At 35.3% G+C, this 20199-nt stretch overlaps 1 protein-coding gene across 15 annotated transcripts in view; it reads left to right on the top strand.

Annotated features, from left to right (window-relative positions):
• The window catches only part of ROBO2 (roundabout guidance receptor 2), a gene marked incomplete at its 3' end in the record, with an annotated part of 1552622 nt that overhangs the window by 920273 nt on the left and 612150 nt on the right, over positions 1-20199 (top strand). The window lies entirely within an intron of this gene.

Here is a 20199-nt window from a genome sequence, read left to right on the forward strand (position 1 = left end):
GTACCAATTTCTGTTACCTATTTATAACTAATATATATATATATATGTATAAATCTAACTTTTATCAGGCAATTTCTGATAAAGGAATCATTACTCTAAGTATGCTTGGAAGAACACACCAAAAATAATGCCAACTATACTTTATTTATTTATTTAATAAAAAATTCATCATAGAAGATATCTTATTTCTGTAGAGACAGAATGTTCATACATCAGAGGGTCTAAGTCTTGGGAATCAGCAGTAGCTAAGGATTTACCCTGACTTTGACACTGAAAAAATATATTTATTAAGTAGATAACTCAAATAACACTAGTAAATCATGATATCAAGGCTTTGTAGCAATTTTTACATTAATTCTAAAACTTCATGAATTATTTTTTAGAACAAAATAAAAAATATGATACTTTTTTTCTGGTTTACAGCAAGGATTTGGTATGGTAATTTAAACAGTATTATACATTTTTTATATTATCTACTTTGAGGAAATATTTTATCTATAATTAATTGTGAAAAAGATGGAAACAGTTGAATCTTTAAAAAGTTTGTACTTTTCAACTTTCTGGTTATACCATCAGTCTCACAGATAAGAGAATTTAGTTGTGCATCTTATTTCTGTCTTGAAGGGTAGCACTAAATAATAGCTCATGGTCTCATGTCTGGAATTAAAGTTGATATTTTTACTTACATTCTAAATTTATTATACTATATTATAAAACTTGTGTATTTGTGTACTAAAATTCTCAACAATATATCACTACCTTTTATCATTACTTTTAGACATGAAAACATCTTTTAGTAAACAAAAACATACTATTTCTTATTCAGCTACCCCGATGACAGTTTTTGTTATCAAGTGTCCAGTCTTTTGATTTATAGTTCATACCAGGAAATCTGGAACTCACAGATGCTTGAAACGTGTATATCCAATAGGAACAGATTAGAAGAATCGTAAACCCGAATTTGTTTTGTGAAAGACCTCAATATATGAGCATTAGAACCTTCGCTAGCAATGCCATTTTGCCTGAAAACCAGGTAATTTACTTTTTATAAATTATTTTAAAAAACAGTTAAATTAAGTTTAGTGAGATTTGAAACATACACAAAACCTTAAGAATGCAAATATTCCTAACTTCCATTTTTATTTTGAAATATCTTATTTTTGGAACTTTTCAAAAATATTGAAATAATTCATTGTCAAATTCTATTGATCTTTTTTTCTACCAGGCCCCTTTATAGTAAATATAACAGGCATTATTCTCCCTTTTATAGATAAAATGAAATCTCGGTTAACTGAGATTTAAACAGGTTAATGGGGAATTCAAGTTCAGATCTGGGTTATTTTAATTTTCAGTTTTAGAAAATTGTGCCATATTTGGTAAAACAAAAATAAAATCTGGACTATTTTATACAAATAAAACAGGAATTTTGAGTTTTTCAATTTTTTCTTTTATCTACTTAACAGCAAATAACTATTTTTATTGATGTTTAGAGAGAGAGAGAAAGAAATATTGATGTGAGAGCAAAACCTTAATCAGCTGCCACCTGCATCCCCCTACCAGGGATCGAGCCAGCCCCCAGCCCAGGCCTGTGCCCTGATTGCAAATCAAACCCGCAACCTTTCGGTGCATGGGATGATGCCCAACCAGCTGAGCCACAGCAGCCCAGGCAGCAAATAACTATTTTTAACCTTAACTAACCTTTCTTCTCAATATTAAAATTTATCAAAATTGGCCAGCCATTTTATTGTTGGGCAGATATAAGGTTATAATTTCTTTTTCGAAGCCTTAGTTTTGTTAAAATTGCTCTCAGTAAACATGCATCTTGTATTTTTATTTAGTAACCTGAAGGATTGCTTTCTTTCCTAATCCCATCATTAATAATGAATCAAACTATTTTAAGAGGAAATTTTAAAATAATGACTTTTTTCCTGTAATATGACAGTAGCTTTTTAAAAAATTTTTAAATCAATGAGCTTTGAGAAATGCTAAAAACATTTCTGGCCTAGAGAGGAAAACACAAGTCTTCAAAATTGAATTTAGCTAGTGAATAAAATTCTTTCTTCTAATGCCATGTCAACAGTTCATGCCATTTGAGGCAATACAAGATCAAACAGTATTCATTTATATGAATCTTTTTTGTATTAGCTCATAAGTATTCTGTCTTTCCTTGTGTTTCATAAAAAGTATTAATATGGAAATTAGGGTCAAAACATTGAGATTTTTCAATAATATTGTAACCAATGTATTTTTATAAAATGGTATAAATATGTGTTCCTTTACCATATTATAAAAATTCTTGATCTTCATATTTTTGAATGCTTAACATAAATGCTCAATTATAGAACATAATTTTTTATATATACATTTATATATATACATTAAAGGAATGAATGGAAACCTAAAAACATTGTGTATTTGGAGAAATTCAGGTTGTTTGATATGAGGTTGGTGGGCAGCATATGTTTGAAAGGTAAGCAAGTGCTGATTCATAAAATCTAATCATTTTTGTTCTGTAAAATGAGAGACTTTGAAATGAAGGAGAAATAATGATTGGTTTAAAGGAATAATGATTGAAATCAGAGAGGAATTATGAAGCTGCCAAATAACTCAGAAGAGGGTATATGTTAGATTTTAAACTGAAAGTAGCAGTGAAGATTAAAAGCAAATAGTTTGAATCACATTAAGAAATTACAAATCATATCACTTTATGGTCAATTTGTGATATGATATATATGTTTGGCAGATTTACTGTATATATTGCTACCATCTCTAGGAATGGCAGCTACAGGACAAATAACTAGTAGGAACTGGAGACTGAAGTTACTTTGGCTGTGTTGTTTGCCAGAACAATGAGATATGAAGGTGAAAATACCCCATGTTCTATTTTTTTAAAAAGCTTCTAGAATTGAGAAGAAAGGTCTTTCCCAGATAGAGGTCAAAGCCATGGGAGTAGATAGTAGACATGATTGCCCAGGCAGGCTGTGTGCCCAGTGATTAATAAGGACCAAGACCACTCCCACTGCCTGGAACCCCGATATTTAATGGTGGGCAAAAGAAAGAAGCGCCGGTGCAGGAGGCTCAGAAGAGGTTTCAGGCTTTATGGGATATCATCAGTGAAGTGACAAGAAAAATAAGGGGATCATTTTCAGAATGAAAATTCGTTGACGATGTACTAGTAAATGCCGCTTGTTGGTCAAGTAAAAGGTGTCTCTGGGCTCTAGGAAAATGAGTAGGTGGTGGAGTTAGAGTGCTAAATGCTCCCTGTTCTTCGAAGAAATTAGCTCTGAAGTGTGTGAGGGAACTGGAGCAGGTCATTTTTTGTTGTGGAGATTTGTGCTGTGCATTTTAGGGTATTTAGCTCTGGTGTTTGCTCAGGACCCTCTCCAGCCGTGGGCAAATTACGGCCCGCGGGCCGGATCCGGCCCGTTCGGCTGTTCTGTCCGGCCCGAGAAGCCGAAAGAGTGGAGGGTTCTCTTGCTCTCCCCTCTGCTCCTTTACTTTGAATTTATATTAGTTCACACAAACACTCCATCCATGCTTTTGTTCTGGCCCTCCGGTCCAGTTTAAGAACCCATTGTGGCCCTCGAGTCAAAAAGTTTGCCCACCCCTGCGAGTCTAACCCCACTATGACAACCAAAAATGTCTCCACAGATGCTGCCAAATTCCCTGGAGCAGGAGGGTAAGGAGACTTGAATTCAGTTAAGAATTAGAGATTTAAGTGCATCTGGCTTGTCAAAAGTATATAGATAAGTGGGAAATAAAACTTGTTATGACTTTTATTGTGAAATGATTAATGATAAAATTATGATTTTTTTTTACACTCTTTGCTTCACCTTGGTTTTCATTTTTAATTTAAATTTTAGTTTCTGCTGTCTTGGCTGGTTGTATAGAAGTCTCCCTATTCCTCATAAAATTAAAAACGGAGCTCCCATTTGACTCAGTAATCCCACTTCTAGGAATATATCCTAAGAAATCAGAAACACCAATCAGAAAGGATATATGCACCCATAGCAGCACAATTTACCATAGCTAAGACTTGGAAACAGCCTAAGTGCCCATCAGCAGATAAGTGGATTAAAAAATGGTATTACATCTAACAATGGAATACTATGCTGCTATAAAAAAGAAGGGACTCTTACCATTGGCAACAGCATGGATGGAACTGGAGAGCATTATGCTAAATGAAATAAGCCAGTCAGAGAAAGATAAATATCACATGATCTCACTCATTTGTGGAATATAATGAACTACATAAACTGATGAACAAAAACAGATCCAGAGACACAGAAGCATCGAATAGTCCATCCAACCTCAGAGGGAAGGCAGGTGAGGGTGGGTAAGAGGTCAACCAAAGGACTTATATGCATGCATTTAAGCATAACCCATGGATACAGACAGTAGGGGATGGGGGAGTGAGGGTATGTGCTGAAGGGTGGGAGTGGCAGGAGAGAGGCCAATGGGGGGAAAAAGGAGACATATATAATGCTTTTAAACAATACAAAATTTAAATAAATAAAAAAGTCTCCTTGTTCTTTACTGTACTGTATTCTCATCCTTATTTTTCTTTAGTACATACTTCAATTTTATGTAAGGGAACAAGATAGTGGAGGAAAAAAATATACAGACCCAATCATTGTAATGTAGATTTGAATCACTTACCTCCTATTTGCTTTCCCTCTTTGGTTTTTCTTTGCGTGGGGGGGGGGGGGCGGGGGGGGCGGGGGAGAGGTTGGGGGAGGTGGGAAGCAATCCAGAAAGTACTTTTCAATAACTTGAACTGAAGGAAGGTCTTCTGGAAAAAGTTTTACATATTTAAAAAACAGAATTGCAGGGTCCATAGTAAGGCTTGAGGCACTGAAGAAGTTAATGCAGTTTTCCAATGGGATCACCAAGAGGGCCCAAGCTTGGCTGGTGCAGATAGGATTTCAGTTTGAACACCAATGCGCCTGTGTTCGGAGCAGAGGGAGCACTGGGGTCTGCACACAGATTGTGGCTGCCTGTGATGCAGCCTGAGTCAGTGGCAGCCCCCAGAGATAGCAGCTGTAGCCCCAGGTGGTAAATATATGACAGCAGCTTGATCTATCGACCAGGGTAAAAGGGAGTTCTGGCCTAAATGAAAATTCATGAAAAATTGATGAAGTTCCAGATTATTTTTTCCGTTTTCTTTCCTCAGCACTCTTCAGAGAGAAGAGATTAAGGTGCTGCCTGCTTAGTGGTAAGGAGGTTGTGGTGTTGTGGTTCAAAGTTCAGGGGTCACATAGAAAATGATCTTTTCTTTTTCTGCTTTCCTTACTTCTAAAGCAAAATACAAGAGCTTTTCATATTAGCTATGATTTACCTTTGCTTTGATAAAAATAAAATAAAATAAGACAAAAATAAAATGGCTAAATATCTAAAAGTTGGCTTTTAATGCAACTACTAAAGAGGGGATAGATGGGATTCATAATGTAATTGGGAACTAGAAATATATTAAATTCCATGACTGCAGGGTGATTTCTTTCTTTTCTTTCCTTTTTTATTTTTTTGGTTTCCATGTATTAAGACTCATGTTGCAAGAAAGTCATTTAGAGAAGGAAAAGGTCTTGCATTATTTATAGGTCACAGATTGCTAGAATAGCAAAGCTATGGGACACCCTACAAACATAATGATCTTGTTTGCTTTAAATCCCAAACTAAATTGATGTTTTATCTATATAAGGAAGGGATGTTACAAAAGTAGACTGACTTCAGTAAACAGAGGTTACAGGTGGCATTAAAAATGAACACAAAGTAAATAGTTTCTTTGATATTCCAATTTAATAAATATGTATTTTTCTTGCTAAATTTTTTTTTAGCTATAAATGAGTGTTATACAGGGGAAAATACCTTTATGTTTCATAAAAATAAAAGGTAAATTAAATTGAAAAATAGACTGAGAGCCATGGAGAGCTTTTAAAAAATGCTTTATTGACATATAATTCATATACCATATAATTAACCCATTTAAAGTATACAATTCAATGTTTTACAGTATATTCAGAGTTGTTCAACTAACACCACAATCTAATTTAGAACATTTTCTCTACTTCTAAAAAAAATCTTATACTCATTATCATTCAATTCCCATTCCCTTGGAAACTGTCCCAGTCCTAGGCAAACACTAATCTGCTTTCTGTCTTTATACATTTGCCTCTTTCAGACTTCTATACAAATGGAATCATATAATATATAGTCCTCTTTGACTACTTCGTTCTCCTTAGCATGTTTCCAAAGACCATCCTTGTAGCATGTATCAGTACTTCATTTCTTCATATTGCTGAATAATAGTCCGTTGTATATATATATACCACATTTTATTCATGCATTCATCAGTTGATAGATATTTGGGTTGTTTCCACTTTTTGTCTACTATGAATAATGCTGCTATGAAAATTCCTATACAAATTTTTGTGTAACTATGGTTTAATTTGCAACTTCTCTTGGTTATAAATTTAAGAGTAGCTTTTCTTTGTCATAATATAATTTTATTTAACTTTTGAGGAATTTATATGTAATTTTAAGTATAGATTAAATAGTATTTATTATTGCCATTGAATTAACTGTATCTAACTTTCGTCAGTAAAAAGCACAGCTATGAAACATTGACAGTATTTGATAAATATTATATGTTACACCACCTGTGTCATATGTCCATATCCTATATAATAAAAGGCTAATATGCAAATGACTGAACGGTGGAGCAACTGGTCGCTATGGCGTCACTGACCACCAGGGGGCAGATGCTCAACACAGAAGCTTCCCCCTGATGGTCAGCATGCTCCCACAGGGGGAGCACCACTCAGCCAGAAGCTGGGCTCATGGCTGGTGAGCGCAGCAGTGGTTGTGGGAGCCTCTTCCACCTCTGTGGCAACGCTAATGATGTCCAACTGTGGGGAGCAGGCCTAAGTCATCAGTCAGACATCCCCCAAGGGCTCCCAGACTGTGAGAGGGCACAGGCCAGGTTGAGGGACCCCCCTGAGTGCACAAATTTTGTGCACCAGGCCTTTAGTTTAAAAATAAAATAAAATTACTAAAATATAAAATAAGTAACTATATGAAAATATAGAATTACCACAAAGTCTCTATTTTTTGGACCCAGTTATTTAATTCAAGTAAGTATTATTTGATGGAATAAATTCTGAAATCACTTCTACTAGAACATGCTGACTTTGGCCCCATTTAAGTTCAATAATCTTGCTGTTTGAGTCTTCACTCCATAGCATATTTTTATGTAACAAGTTTGTTTTCTACTTATCTATATACTTCTGTCATATTTCTATTTGTCCTAAAAGGAGGCAATGTTCTGACTTCTCAGGAGATGATAATACCTTTTCCTAGAATAACTAACATCACCTTTCCCTTCACAGTTGCTTATCCTTCCAAATGTCCTTAGTTGTTTCTGTTTTGTTTTCTTCTTCACTTGTAATGTTTACAATAAGAAATTAATGATAAATTATAATAGAAGTTCGTTTAAGTAATTTCAGGAGTGGGGAAACAGACATTTCATGACTTTCCTAAAACACATAAACATGCAAACAAATCTGTCCATTGATGCATACAAGGCTATGAGTTGGACTGGAATTTATGGTCATAGATTTTAACCATAAAGAATATAGAAGCAACTGGCTTTTTTATGATTCCCATAGTTGCATTTCTAAAAATTTTACGAGAAAATTCAGAGTTTTTGTTAGGGTGAGTCAGATATACAAACAATTGAAAAACACTTATAGCTCAAGGTTCTTAGGCCACATTAGGGCTGAATTCTGCCCCTGTGAATTTCATATGTTGAAGCCCTAATCCCTAGTACCTCAGAATGTGACTGTATTTGGATGTAGGTCCAAATGGTAAAATTAAAATGGTGCAATTCTAAATTTAGGTTTTAGGGTGGGCCCTGATTTAATCTGACCCGTGTTCTTATAAGATGAGAAAATTTGGACACATAAAGAGACAGCAAGGATGCACATGCATAAAGGAAAGACACAGGGAGAAGATGGCCATCTGCAAGCCTGGGAGAGAGGTATCAGAAGAAACTAAACCTGCCAACACTTTAAATGTGGACTTCCAGCCTCTAGAACTGAGAGAAAATAGTATCTTGTTTAAGCCACCTAGTCTGTGGTACTTCGTTATGGCAGCCCTAGCAAGCTAACGTAGGCCATTAATTTTCCAATGTGTGTAACACAAAGTTAGAGATTTGTGTTAAGAGGGAAGTAAGTGATGAGTATCATATATTGTTTTCACTCAGCAGATTTTGTACTTCCCTGCATCCACAATGTTGGTCTGAGGCTCTTTTAAATAAAATCTGTAAACTCAATTGAAAGCATTATAAGCCATTAATCTGTCAGCATCAAGAAATCAATCTAAAACATATTTACCTGTAAACAAAAGACCAAGTGGCAAACAGTTTGGTATTAGAAAATAGATAATCTTAGAGGATATATATGTATTCTCATGCACACATCTGTGTTATTTGGGCTGTTTTTGTGTGTATACCTTTTAATTTTGTCATACTTCATTACATTCTTTTAAATACAGGCTTCTCTTTTAGTCATTACAACTGAAGATGCAAAGTTGCAATGCCTGGGGAACATGTTTGAACTTATGATCTATCCTATATAATAAAAACCTAATACGCAAATCTACTGAACGGGGGACTACCAATGGAAAGACTGGTTGCAATGACGTGCATTGACCACCAGGAGGCAGACACTCAATGCATGGGCTTCCCCCAGCCCTCAGGCCCCAGGCCAGCCAAGGCAGGTGCCAGCGTGGGGGCCTCCCTCCCCACACCACCCGCCATGAACGCCCCGCTGGTCGCCCCACAGATCAGCCCTGATCACTGGCCAGGCATAGGGACCCTATCCATGCACGAATTTTGTGCATTGGGTCTCTAATTTAAATATATATTAGGCTGAATTTTTATATCAGATATCTGTTGATTGAATTAACTGTGTCCAATCCTTAGCACAAGTCTCAAGTTGCTATTCACTCAAATTAGCCTGAACTAAGTCTGATTCCAAGGAAAATACAAAATGAAGTGAAATCTTGATGTTCTCTACTTTTCAAAAGATTGTTTCCAAAGATAGTATTATCCTGATCTCTGCAGACATATAAATCCTATCCACGGAATGATACACAAAATGTTCATAGTGTTACAAGGTGTATCAATACAAGAGATTTGAGGTTAGCTCTTGTTTTCAACTCCAGAAATCTTTTTTAGATAAAGGTAAGAATATTCAAGGGTTTGGAGGGTTTCTCATCTACAAACCTTCAATTCTGTTTCAAATGGTGTATAAATAGAAATTGATTTTACTGAAAATATATAAAAGTTGACATTATTATTAGGAATTGTAATTTTGTGCTACAATGTGTATGTTTTTCTCACTGAAGTTCTCTAGTAGTACCCTCCTGGGGCTGCTCAGACTGGATTATAGGCCGTAAGAAGAGTCTGATTGGCTGATGCCATTGGCCCATTGAATAACACAGCAAGTAGGGCCTGGAAATTGAGCTTAAATTGACATCTAAGAAGACAAGAACTCTTTTTTTAAAAAATCATATATATATTTTTCCCCCTGAGGATCAAGGTATTTCCCAGTTATATAAGTACTTCTTAGTATTTAGAAAGGCAATCATTAAATTTTTTTAGGTTGTCATCTAACATCAAAATCTGTACCAAAAACGTTTAGGACAGACTTTACAGTGTGTGTGTGTAAGCATAATGTGACTATTTCAAAATATAAGTAATATTTAATATAGTTATTTTATATATATCAAACTGCCTCATTTTCCTCCTTATTTTCTTCTTCTTAGCTTATTTGCATTGAATGAGGACATTTTATGTTTTGTTCTTTAAATCAATTTAAAGTCTTTATTGGGTTTCCTAGTTATTAGGAATAAAAAGTGGCTTAAGAGATTACGCCTTCAAAGTTGCTTATGTTATAAGTGAAAAACCCTGCAGCCTCATCAAGCGACAGCTAACCTTCTACTGTGCTGTATGGTAAGGGTCTCAGATAGGACATGCAGCAGGAGATAGAAAGAGTGGCACCAAATGCTTGTGGATGAATATGATTGAAACATGGCCTTAGGAAACTGGAAATGAGTATAAAAACATTGGCCTGAGACTGTGTTTGGCTAGTTTGGGGGTAAATGAGTATAGTCATTGAGTGGATACTGTAAGTAGGGTGGTAGAGATTGGAAATGACTAGGTAGACTAAGGAACTTGCATGGTATCCTAGAAGACTGAAGGGAGCCCTTCAGTGTTTTTTGATTTGGGAATGTTACTTATAACGTATGAAAGGATACATGATAAATACAGTGTGAGGTGTATTGGAGCATGGAAGAATGTGGAGGTAAGAGATCAATTACAAAGTAAGGTATAGTAGGATGAGGGTTGAATTAATTTGATGAGTTTATCTGATATCAGAAAAAGAGGAGATGGCATTAAAATGAAATTCATAGGAATTTAAGAAATTAATTTGTGTTTCAAGAGATGATATAAATTTAGTTTGCTATATTTTTGTACAGTACCTTCTAACTGCAAGGTACTGAACTTCAACTAGGTGCTGAACTTCAACTAGTACTGATACTTAGACCAAGAGTTGCTTAATGATACAGAGTTTGAGTTTCGCAGCATGAAAAAGTCCTTGACATCTGTTGTACAACATTGTGACTTATACTAAATACTATCTAACCACACACTAAAATGTTAAGATGGTATATTTTATGTTATATTTTTACCTCAGTTAAAAACAAAAAAAAATCCACCCATAAAACAGAGAAAGGCATGACTCATAACATCAAGTAGTGTTTAACAGGATGGGAAAAATGTGGTACATTCTAAGGCAAGGAACAACTTACATGTTATAGAAATTCAGAGGAATAAGAGGTTGATTCTGCCAAGGATATTGTGGAACAAGTAAAATGATTTCCTTAGATAGGAAATGAGTAATAATAATCATGGTGCTTACTAAATGCTAGGCTTTTATGTGTTTTATACATATGGCTTATTAATTTTTTAAACAACCCTATTATTTTCTCTGTATCGTAACTGAGGCCCAAAGAGCAATTTTTACACAGCAAGAAGACTTAGGATTTGAACCTGGTCAGCCTTCTCCTAAAACCTGCTTTCTTAACCACTATGCTAAGAGTCCTCATAGGTTCATTTAAATAAATGAGAAAAATCATTTCACCCTTAGAAGAAACTAACATTTGTTCTAGGTATTTTACCAAGAAATAGTTATCCAACTGTATATACACAGTGAGGATGCTGAACCAGAGGAAACCTAATGCTTTGTTGTGGTGCTAAAATTCTGTGATTCGTGGGGTATTAAAGAAAAAAAAACAACAGAATCATCTTTTTTATTTTTTATTTAGTTATATATTGACATTTGAGAGCTCATTAGTTTATTCAAGTAATTTGATTTTCTCTGTACAGTTCCTAGTTGTCAAATATCAGTATCAGAAAAATCCATCACTTTCAGTTCTTATTGACATGTTTCTAGGCCAAAGCAGCTTGGAGATTAAGAATCCAATTTATAGGACAAGTCATCTATCATCTAATAGCTAAAGATAACTTGACTAAGTTTTATGGACAGGGGTATGATAATATCAATGATACCTTTATAATAAGTTCTAGAGTTTTTTTAATTAACATATTTATATGCATTATCTCATAATATATGTATTTGTAGACATTTGCTGACTTTGATAGTTTCTTTCAGAGTTCAATACATGGTATACTTAACATTGATCAATTTGGCTTTGAAATAAAAATTTATTTTTAATTTATACATGAATTAAGAGAGGGAGAATAGTCTTTCAACAAATGATACTGGGGCAATTGGATATCCACAGACAAAATAAATAAATAAGCAAACTTTGACTTAGACCTCACACATTATACAAATATGAATTTAAAATGGGTATAGATTTAAATGTAAAGCATAAGACTATACAATTTTAGAAGACAGGGCAAATAATCAGTGTCTAGGGTTTGATGAAGAGTTCTCAGACATGATGCCAGAGCACAAACCAAAAAGACAAAAATATAAATATATATTCATCAAAAAGAGAAACTTTTATTCTCTTAAGGGCACATGAAGAGATGTTAGACATCAGTCATCTTGGGACAATGCCCACTAAGACTGTGATGAGCTGTCACTATATATCTTTAGAATGATCATAATAAAAACAAAGTGACATTACCAAGTGCTGGTGAGGATGTGGAGAAACTGGAACTATCATATATTACCTATAGGAGTGTACAACTGTACAGTCACTTGGGAAAAAAATTGAGAGATTCTTAAAATGCTAACTATACACTTAACATACAGTTTCATTCCTGGCAACTTATTTCAGAGAAAGGATTACTTATATCTGCACAAAAACCTGTGTATAATTTTTAGTAGCAGTTTTATTTGTAATAGGAAAAAAAAAAGTGGAAACAACTACTAAAATGTCCCTCAGTTGGTGAATAGATAAACAAACCATGCTACATCCATACTTGAAATAGTACTCAGCAATAAAAATGAATGAACTCCTGCCACACACAATGACTTGAAAGGTCCTCAAAGACAGTATTCTGAGTGAAATAAAAACTATTTCAAATGGTCACACATTGTCTGATTCCATTTATATAACCTTCTCAACATGACAGAATTATAGTGATGGAAAACAGATTTGTGGTTGCTAAGGGTTAAGGATTCTGTGAGAGAGAGGCCTGGTTGTGACTACAAAGGAGAGCAAAGGGGTGAACTTTGTAGTGATGAAGTAGTTGTGTGTGTGTATGGTGATGATGGTTACACAGATGTGCACATGTGATAAAATGACATAGAACTACATACACACCTTGTATCAATATCAATTTCCTGCTTTTTGAAATGTACTATAATTGCATTAGATTGGGGGAAACCTGAGTAAAGGGTACATAAGACATCTCTATATTAGCTTTACAACTTCCTATAAATCTATAATTATTTCAAAATAAAAGTTCAAACAGGTGAGCTAACTATCTTAAGTAAACATTAAAATATAAATTAACATGTCATATGAGGAACTGAAAAATTATTTTATACTTTCTTAATATATGTGTTTTGCTTAAATGTTGATGAACTCATATTTTTATTAAATGTCCATGATTTGTTAACATTCACTTGTTCAGATTCACAAATATATTGTTTGACATTCATAAGTTCAACTTAAGGTACATTCTACATACAGTTCTTTAGATTTACCTTTTTAACTTTTGCCTCATCATTGTTTTTAAGTTTAATAATAGGCTTCTTTTTCTAAGGCAAAGGAGAGGTTAAAGTACAAAGGGAGTGGTTGTTCATGGGAGTAAAGTCTGAATCCTCAATACATGACCTAATGAATAGGGTCCATTATATAACTTTAGAAAATATCTTACTAAACTGCAATAGTTCAAATTAAGAAATTAATCCAGTTTGATTCTTTGCTGATAAAACTATGTGTGGAATACTCAGTAGTTCTGAGTATCTGTTTAATTATACCATTATACTGGAATACCACTGTAAGAGAATGATAAAAGATTTAAGACTGTCACAGGTAGGAAAGTGGAAGGAATTGGTATTATTGAGCCAGGAGCAATTGAAGACATTGGTAGTTCTTGCCACACATATCAAGAACAGTTATGCCAAAGGGAAAACATTTTTGTTTCATGTGACCTTAGAGAAAACAAAAAGACCATTGGATAGAAGTTAGATTTTGTCTCAGCGGCTCGACAATTATCATGGTGTATGCGTGCTTTCTTGGGATTTTAAGAAATTACAGGCAAATCAAAACCAAGATGATGATGTAATGAGAAAAGAACCTTAAAAGTTACATACAACTATATGTTTAAGTATAGATTTGTGTTATGTTTTTACCTTAAAGGAAAAATCAGTCTCCATGCTTAATGTAATAGGTACCAAAACTTAGTACTAGTGACTTAGTCAGTTGCAAAAATAATTCTCATCACTTTCCTTTTATAAGTAATTATATAAATTGGAAACGATTGTCTTAAATTCAGTATTATGTTTCATAAAAAGTCCTTGGAAAAATCCCATTTAGGTATATGTCTTACACGTCTTATGTTGAAATCCTTTGAGATTATAAGCAATTAAATTAATTTCATTTTTTAGTCTATCCCCTTATTTATCTATATATATAAAGACCCAGGGTCCATAATGTCCAAAACAACTGAAGGCTCGACCGAACACCGGAAGTCAGTCCTGCAGTCAGTGCTGGGTCGCCACTGACTGATGCATTGCGGGTGCCTCAGTGACCTAGCACTGACTGCTGAGGGGGCTGCAATCAGGCCCAGACGGAGGCCAGGAGAGAAAAGCAGGGTCTGATCGCAGCCCCCCTGGTAGTCAGTGCTGGGTCGGCATGGCGGAAGTCAGTCCTGCAGTCAGTGAACATAGGGTCAATTAATATTAAGTGAACATAGGGTCAATTAATATCTCTTTGAGAGGAGTTGAGAATATAAAGTACAATGTAGAGCAATTACTTATATTATTTCACATAAAACTCTTTTCAACTAAGATATTTTCTTTTATTTAAAATGTATCTTTATTGTTGAAAGTATTACAGATGTCCCTTTGTTTTAGTTTTGTGTGTTTTTTTCCCCCTATTGATCTCCTCCACTCTATACCTGCCCCTTCCAGGCCTTCACCAAACTATTGTTTGTATCCATGGGCTATTCCTATCTAATACATAAAAATCTAGAAAGATTTAGAGAAAATAAAATAAAAGATATGCCAAGTAAATATCGAACAGAAGAACTGAAGTTGCTGCATGAATACTGCATACAGGCTTGAAGCCAAAACACAACTCATGAGATAAAGTTAGTCATTGTAACATAACAATAGGTTCCTTTCACTAAAGAGATAAGATGGTTCCCAATACTTATACACATAATAGAACAGTGTGAGGGTTCAGAATGAGCCTCACCAAGATGTGTCTCAGTGGTATGCAGATTTTTGAGCTAAGGGCAATTTTAGCTTCAGGCTCAAGTGAAAATTCTGCCCCTCCCTTTAACTAACTAAAAAAAATTGAATTAGAGGCCTTGCCCATAAGAAGACATTATCCTATATAATAAAAGGCTAATATGCAAATCGACCTAAAACAGAACGACTGGTCGCTATGACATGCACTGACCACCAGGGGGCAGATGCTCAATGCAGGAGCTGTCCCCTGGTGGTCAGTGTGCTCCCACAGGGGGAGTGCCGCTCAGCCAGAAGCTGGGCTCATGGCTGGCTAGCGCAGCAGTGGTGGTGGGAGCCTCTCCTGCCTCCGCGGCAGCACTAAGTATGTCCGACTGATGGCTCCTGGACTGTGAGAGGGTGCAGTCTGGGCTGAGGGACGCCCCCCTCCGAGTGCATGAATTCCGTGCACTGGGCCTCTAGTAACATATAATACCCCAGGAACCATATGGCCACATTCAAGAGCAGCTTGATAGAAAGGCTGATTTATTTTTGTTTTCTTCCTGGATCTGCTTTGAATATTTTTTAAAGAGGGAGAAAAATGCTGTGTTTAATATTCATATAGGATTTTATTTTAAAAGCAGCTTCTCTCAAAAGCCTATTTTTAAACAGGACTATTTAGAAAGGGGTCAACTTGCAAAATCCTTCCTAAGTACTTGTTTGGTTCTTTTGGATTGATGGATAAGCTGATAGAGTCTAATCTTCAAATGTGTGTGTCATTAATAGAGATGTAAGAATCTCAATTTACTTTGTCTTTTTCTTTTCTATCACATCATAAGAAAAATCTTTACTAATGAAGTGCCCAATGGTAATAACCCATTATATGCTAGAATCTCTCTTTATATCAGATGACATGCAAATGAACTATTCTATTTCTATGGAGATAGAGAGACAAGGAGTGGTCTAGTTAATCATACTTGAGGGCTGCCATCCTTGTCTTCTGGGAAATATTATCATTATTCATTCTTATTTAAGGGTCCTTATCATGTGCATAAGAAAATCTCTCATTCATTCCATTTGGGTTTGATGTTAATTACAGGGGCATTAATGGAAGCTTTCTCATAAGAAATGAATGTAGGATTAAATAAGGGGAGGGGGAGCAAGGTTTGGCTGAATCAGGTCATCATTAAACTGTGCCTGTGGAAGCTGGCAGGTGGGAGGAACCTGAGAGATCCTCAGACCCCTTATTGTTCAGATGAGAAACTGAGGCTCTGAGATATGAATTTACTTAATCATAGCCTCCAGTTGATAATAGGGAGCTTAAGATGAGGAATGAAGGAGCCAATTTCATCAGACAGCAATGTAGGGAAAGATAATCCTGGGAATCTCCTTTTCTCGAAAGGACCAAGGTCTGGTCCTTCTCTACTGTTTAAACAGTTCTGTGATTTTGGGCAAACCTTTAAACTCCGTGGATCTGTTTTCTTGAATTTAAGGTGAGAGGAATAGACTAGATCACTTGTCCTTCAGAAAAGTGGGTTTCTAACTGAGCTAAAAGAGAGGGTCAGTGTGCGATTAGGGAGTGAAGTACATTTCAATAAAGATATCCCCAACATATATACATTTGAATCTGAAATATTTTTCACCAAAATATTTTCAGCCAACCTTGGATATCAAGTAAATTTAGCGGCAGTCTTTTTAACTGGCCTTCCCTCAGTCTGTGAATAACACACCTGTTTTGTTTTGTTTCTTTCAATTTTTAAATATGAATTCTGGTTGACAACAGGTAATTGAAAATATTGCTGGTAAAATGAATTTTTTCCTTAATATTCTATGTCTTTTAAGAAATTAACTGATCAAATAACCATGTCTATGAAGTCCCTCGTCACCTTCTTACCATGAAATTATTTTTTCTATTTCCAGGAGATATTCCAGTTTTAAGACAACGTGTTGTTGTTTTTTTAATTAGGTACATTTTAGGTCAGGATTCTGGTATCTTGAAGTTTATTGTAAACAAGTATAAATTTCTAGTTTATAAAATGCATCTTCTTTTATTTCTCTAAAAAATACATGAAGTAAATAAGTTAATTTTTGACATATATTTGACTTAGTCTGTATTTTATTAGGAAAAATATATGTCTGCTACTTATCAAAATAAATTCACTCAAATTTTATAATTATGCACATAAGCAGGTATATATTAGACCAACATTACATTTCTCTTTTCTTTGTATTTAAACTACCATAAAGACTACTGTATATGTATTTTTGTTTATTGTTTTACTTTTTAAATTTTGTCTTTTATTTCTATATACTTTTGGTTATATGTTATATATTATTATTTTAGGAATGTTTAAAGCTGTAGAAGAGCAAAAAGAAAAATTACTACCAAAAATAAACATCACTGCTTCTCTGTGTGGTTTTTTTTTAAAAGTGTCAACAGTATCACGTTAATAATAGACAATCTGTGAAATGGATTCAGTTTTGTTTAGAACTTAAAATAAAAGATCAAAATACTACATATGCAAATAAATAGTTCTATAATTTTGTCAAATTGGATAAGCTCTAACATAATTTAAGTTTTTATTTCTTCAAAGAACATTTAGAAATCTCATAATAATGGCTTGCACATGTACTCAGAAAATAGAAATAATCTAAATTGCAAACATGATTAATAAGTCCTTCCAAATTCTAGCATTGTAGTTTCTTGAAAGTTTTCATGTAATAGTCTTAGTGCCAAATATTTTATATTATCTTTATAAAATAAGTTAAAATCATTAATTTTTCTGCCACAAAAATCTTGTCTTTCAGCTTCCTATTGTGGTGATACCTTTGTGAATACTAACTAGCCCTTCTTCCACCATTTTAAACCAACTAATGTATATAATAGGCCAGATTTTTCATGGTAAAAATCAGTAAAGTGATTGTGAATTTATGGATTAACTTGACTATTCTGCCCTCTTTTAAAATGTTTATTTTTTTGCTTGGATGTTTAGAGGAAGTTTAGTCTTTATTTCTTAAAAGTATTTATTTTAGGGAGAAACCAAGATGGCGGCATAGGTAAACACCTAAACTGCTGCCTCGCACAACAATTTCAAAACTACAACTAAAAGACAAAATGGACATCATCCAGAAACACAGGAAGGCTGGCTGAGTGGAAATTCTACACCTAGAAGGAAAAAGAACAGCACACTGAGACTCAGAGGAGTTGCAGGAGGCAGAGGTACTGAGATGCATGTGGAGAGGACTGGCAACTGAGTGCGCGGGTGGCTTTCTCAAGTGGGAGGGAGACAAAAGCTCCTGACTGCACTGAACTCCAGTTCTGGTCCAGACTCTGGGGACCCAGACTCATTCGGGAAGAAACTGGACTGTCTGGCAGCGGGTGAAACTCGAGGGTGGCATTCTTTCAGAGGTGCTTGCAGCGATTACCACGGGACACTGAGACACAGGGGCCTATTAGGGCAGGGCTGATGGGAAAGCAATGCTGTCTGCTCCACCCTGAGACTCTGCCCCATTCAAGCTGAGCACAGAGGCTTTTGCAAGTCCTGTCTCATAAGGGTGTCTCCAGCACAGACGTTCTCCCAGCGTAGACACAACTGATCCTCACAGCCAATTGGCCTGGAGGTCAATTCCTCCCAGTGACACCAACAACAATCAAGGCTTAACTACAACAAGACTGTGCACACAGCCCACAAAAGGGTGCACCAAAGAGTGTCCACCTCAGGTAACTGGGGAGGCTGAGCCACTGGGCCCTATAGGATACCTAGCACACAAAGCCACTCTATCAACTCAGGGAAGCAGCCAAAATGTGGAGACAAAGAAACAGATCACAAATGAAAGAAATGGAGGAAAGCAAACAACTTGATCGAGAGTTCAAAACCACGGTTATAAGGTTTTTCAATAATTTTCCAGAAAAGGCCAATAAATTATGGGAGACCCTCGAGGATATGAAAAAGTACCAACTAGAAATTAAGCATACTCTGACTGAAATAAAAAAAAAATATTATACAGAGATCTAACAGCAGACTAGAGGATCGCTAGAATCAAGTCAAAGATTTGAATTACAGAGAAGCAAACAACACCCAACTGGAAAAGCAAAAAGAAAAAAAGAATCCAAAAATATGAAGATAGTGTAAGGAGCTTCTGGGACAATTTCAAGCGTACCAACATCCGAATTATGGGGGTGTCAGAAGAAGAGAGAAAGCAAGATATGAAAACCTATTTGAAGAAATAATGACTGAAAACTTCCCCCACCTGGTGAAAGAAATAGACTTACAAGTCCAGGAAGTGTACAGAACCCCAAACAAAAGGAATCCAAAGAGGACCACACCAAGACACATCATAATTAAAATGCCAAGAGCAAAAGACAAAGAGAGAATATTAAAAGCAGCAAGAGAAAAACAGTTAATTACCTACAAGGGAGCACCCATACGACTGTCAGCTGCTTTCTCAACAGAAACTATGTAGGCCAGACGGGAGTGGCAAGAAATATTCAAAGTGATGAACAGCAAGAACCTACAACCAAGATTACTCTACCCAGCAAAGCTATCATTCAGAATTGAAGGTCAGATAAAGTGCTTCACAGATAAGAAAAAGCTAAAGGAGTTCATCACCACCAAACCAATATTATATGAAATGCTGAAAGATATTCTTTAAGAAGAGGAAGAAGAAGAAAAAGGTAAAGATAAAAATTATGAACAACGAATACATATCTATCAACAAGTGAATCTAAAAATCAAGTGAATAAAAAATCTGATGAACAGAATAAACTGGTGAATATAATAGAATCAGGGGCCTAGAAAGGGAGTGGACTGACAATACTCGGGAGGAAAGGGGTGTTGGGGGGGTGCAGGAAGGGACTGGACAAAAATTGTACAGCTATGGATGAGGACAGTGGGGTGGGGGTAAAGGCAAAGGGTGGGGTGGGAACCGGGTGGAAGAGAGCTATGAAAGAAAAAAGAGGAACAATTGTAATAATCTGAACAATAAAGATTTATTAAATTAAAATAAATAAATAAATAAATAAATAAAGTATTTATTTTAATAAGTAGATGTATTTGGGATTAGAGAGAAAAATTACAATAGTTTTGTATTTATATGTGATGTCAGTTCTGAGAAAAATCAGTTTATTTCATCCAACTAGTTTTCCTTTACCTATACCTCAGTCCTCAGTTGCTGTGACCTTTGGAGTGACTGGTGTCTTGAGTGATGTAGTTAATTAGATCTAGTGACATCATGACCCTGACCCCTTCATGGCCTGGCTACT

This window comes from Plecotus auritus (genome assembly GCF_963455305.1).
Source record: "Plecotus auritus genome assembly, chromosome: 2".
Taxonomy (NCBI): Eukaryota; Metazoa; Chordata; class Mammalia; order Chiroptera; family Vespertilionidae; genus Plecotus; species Plecotus auritus.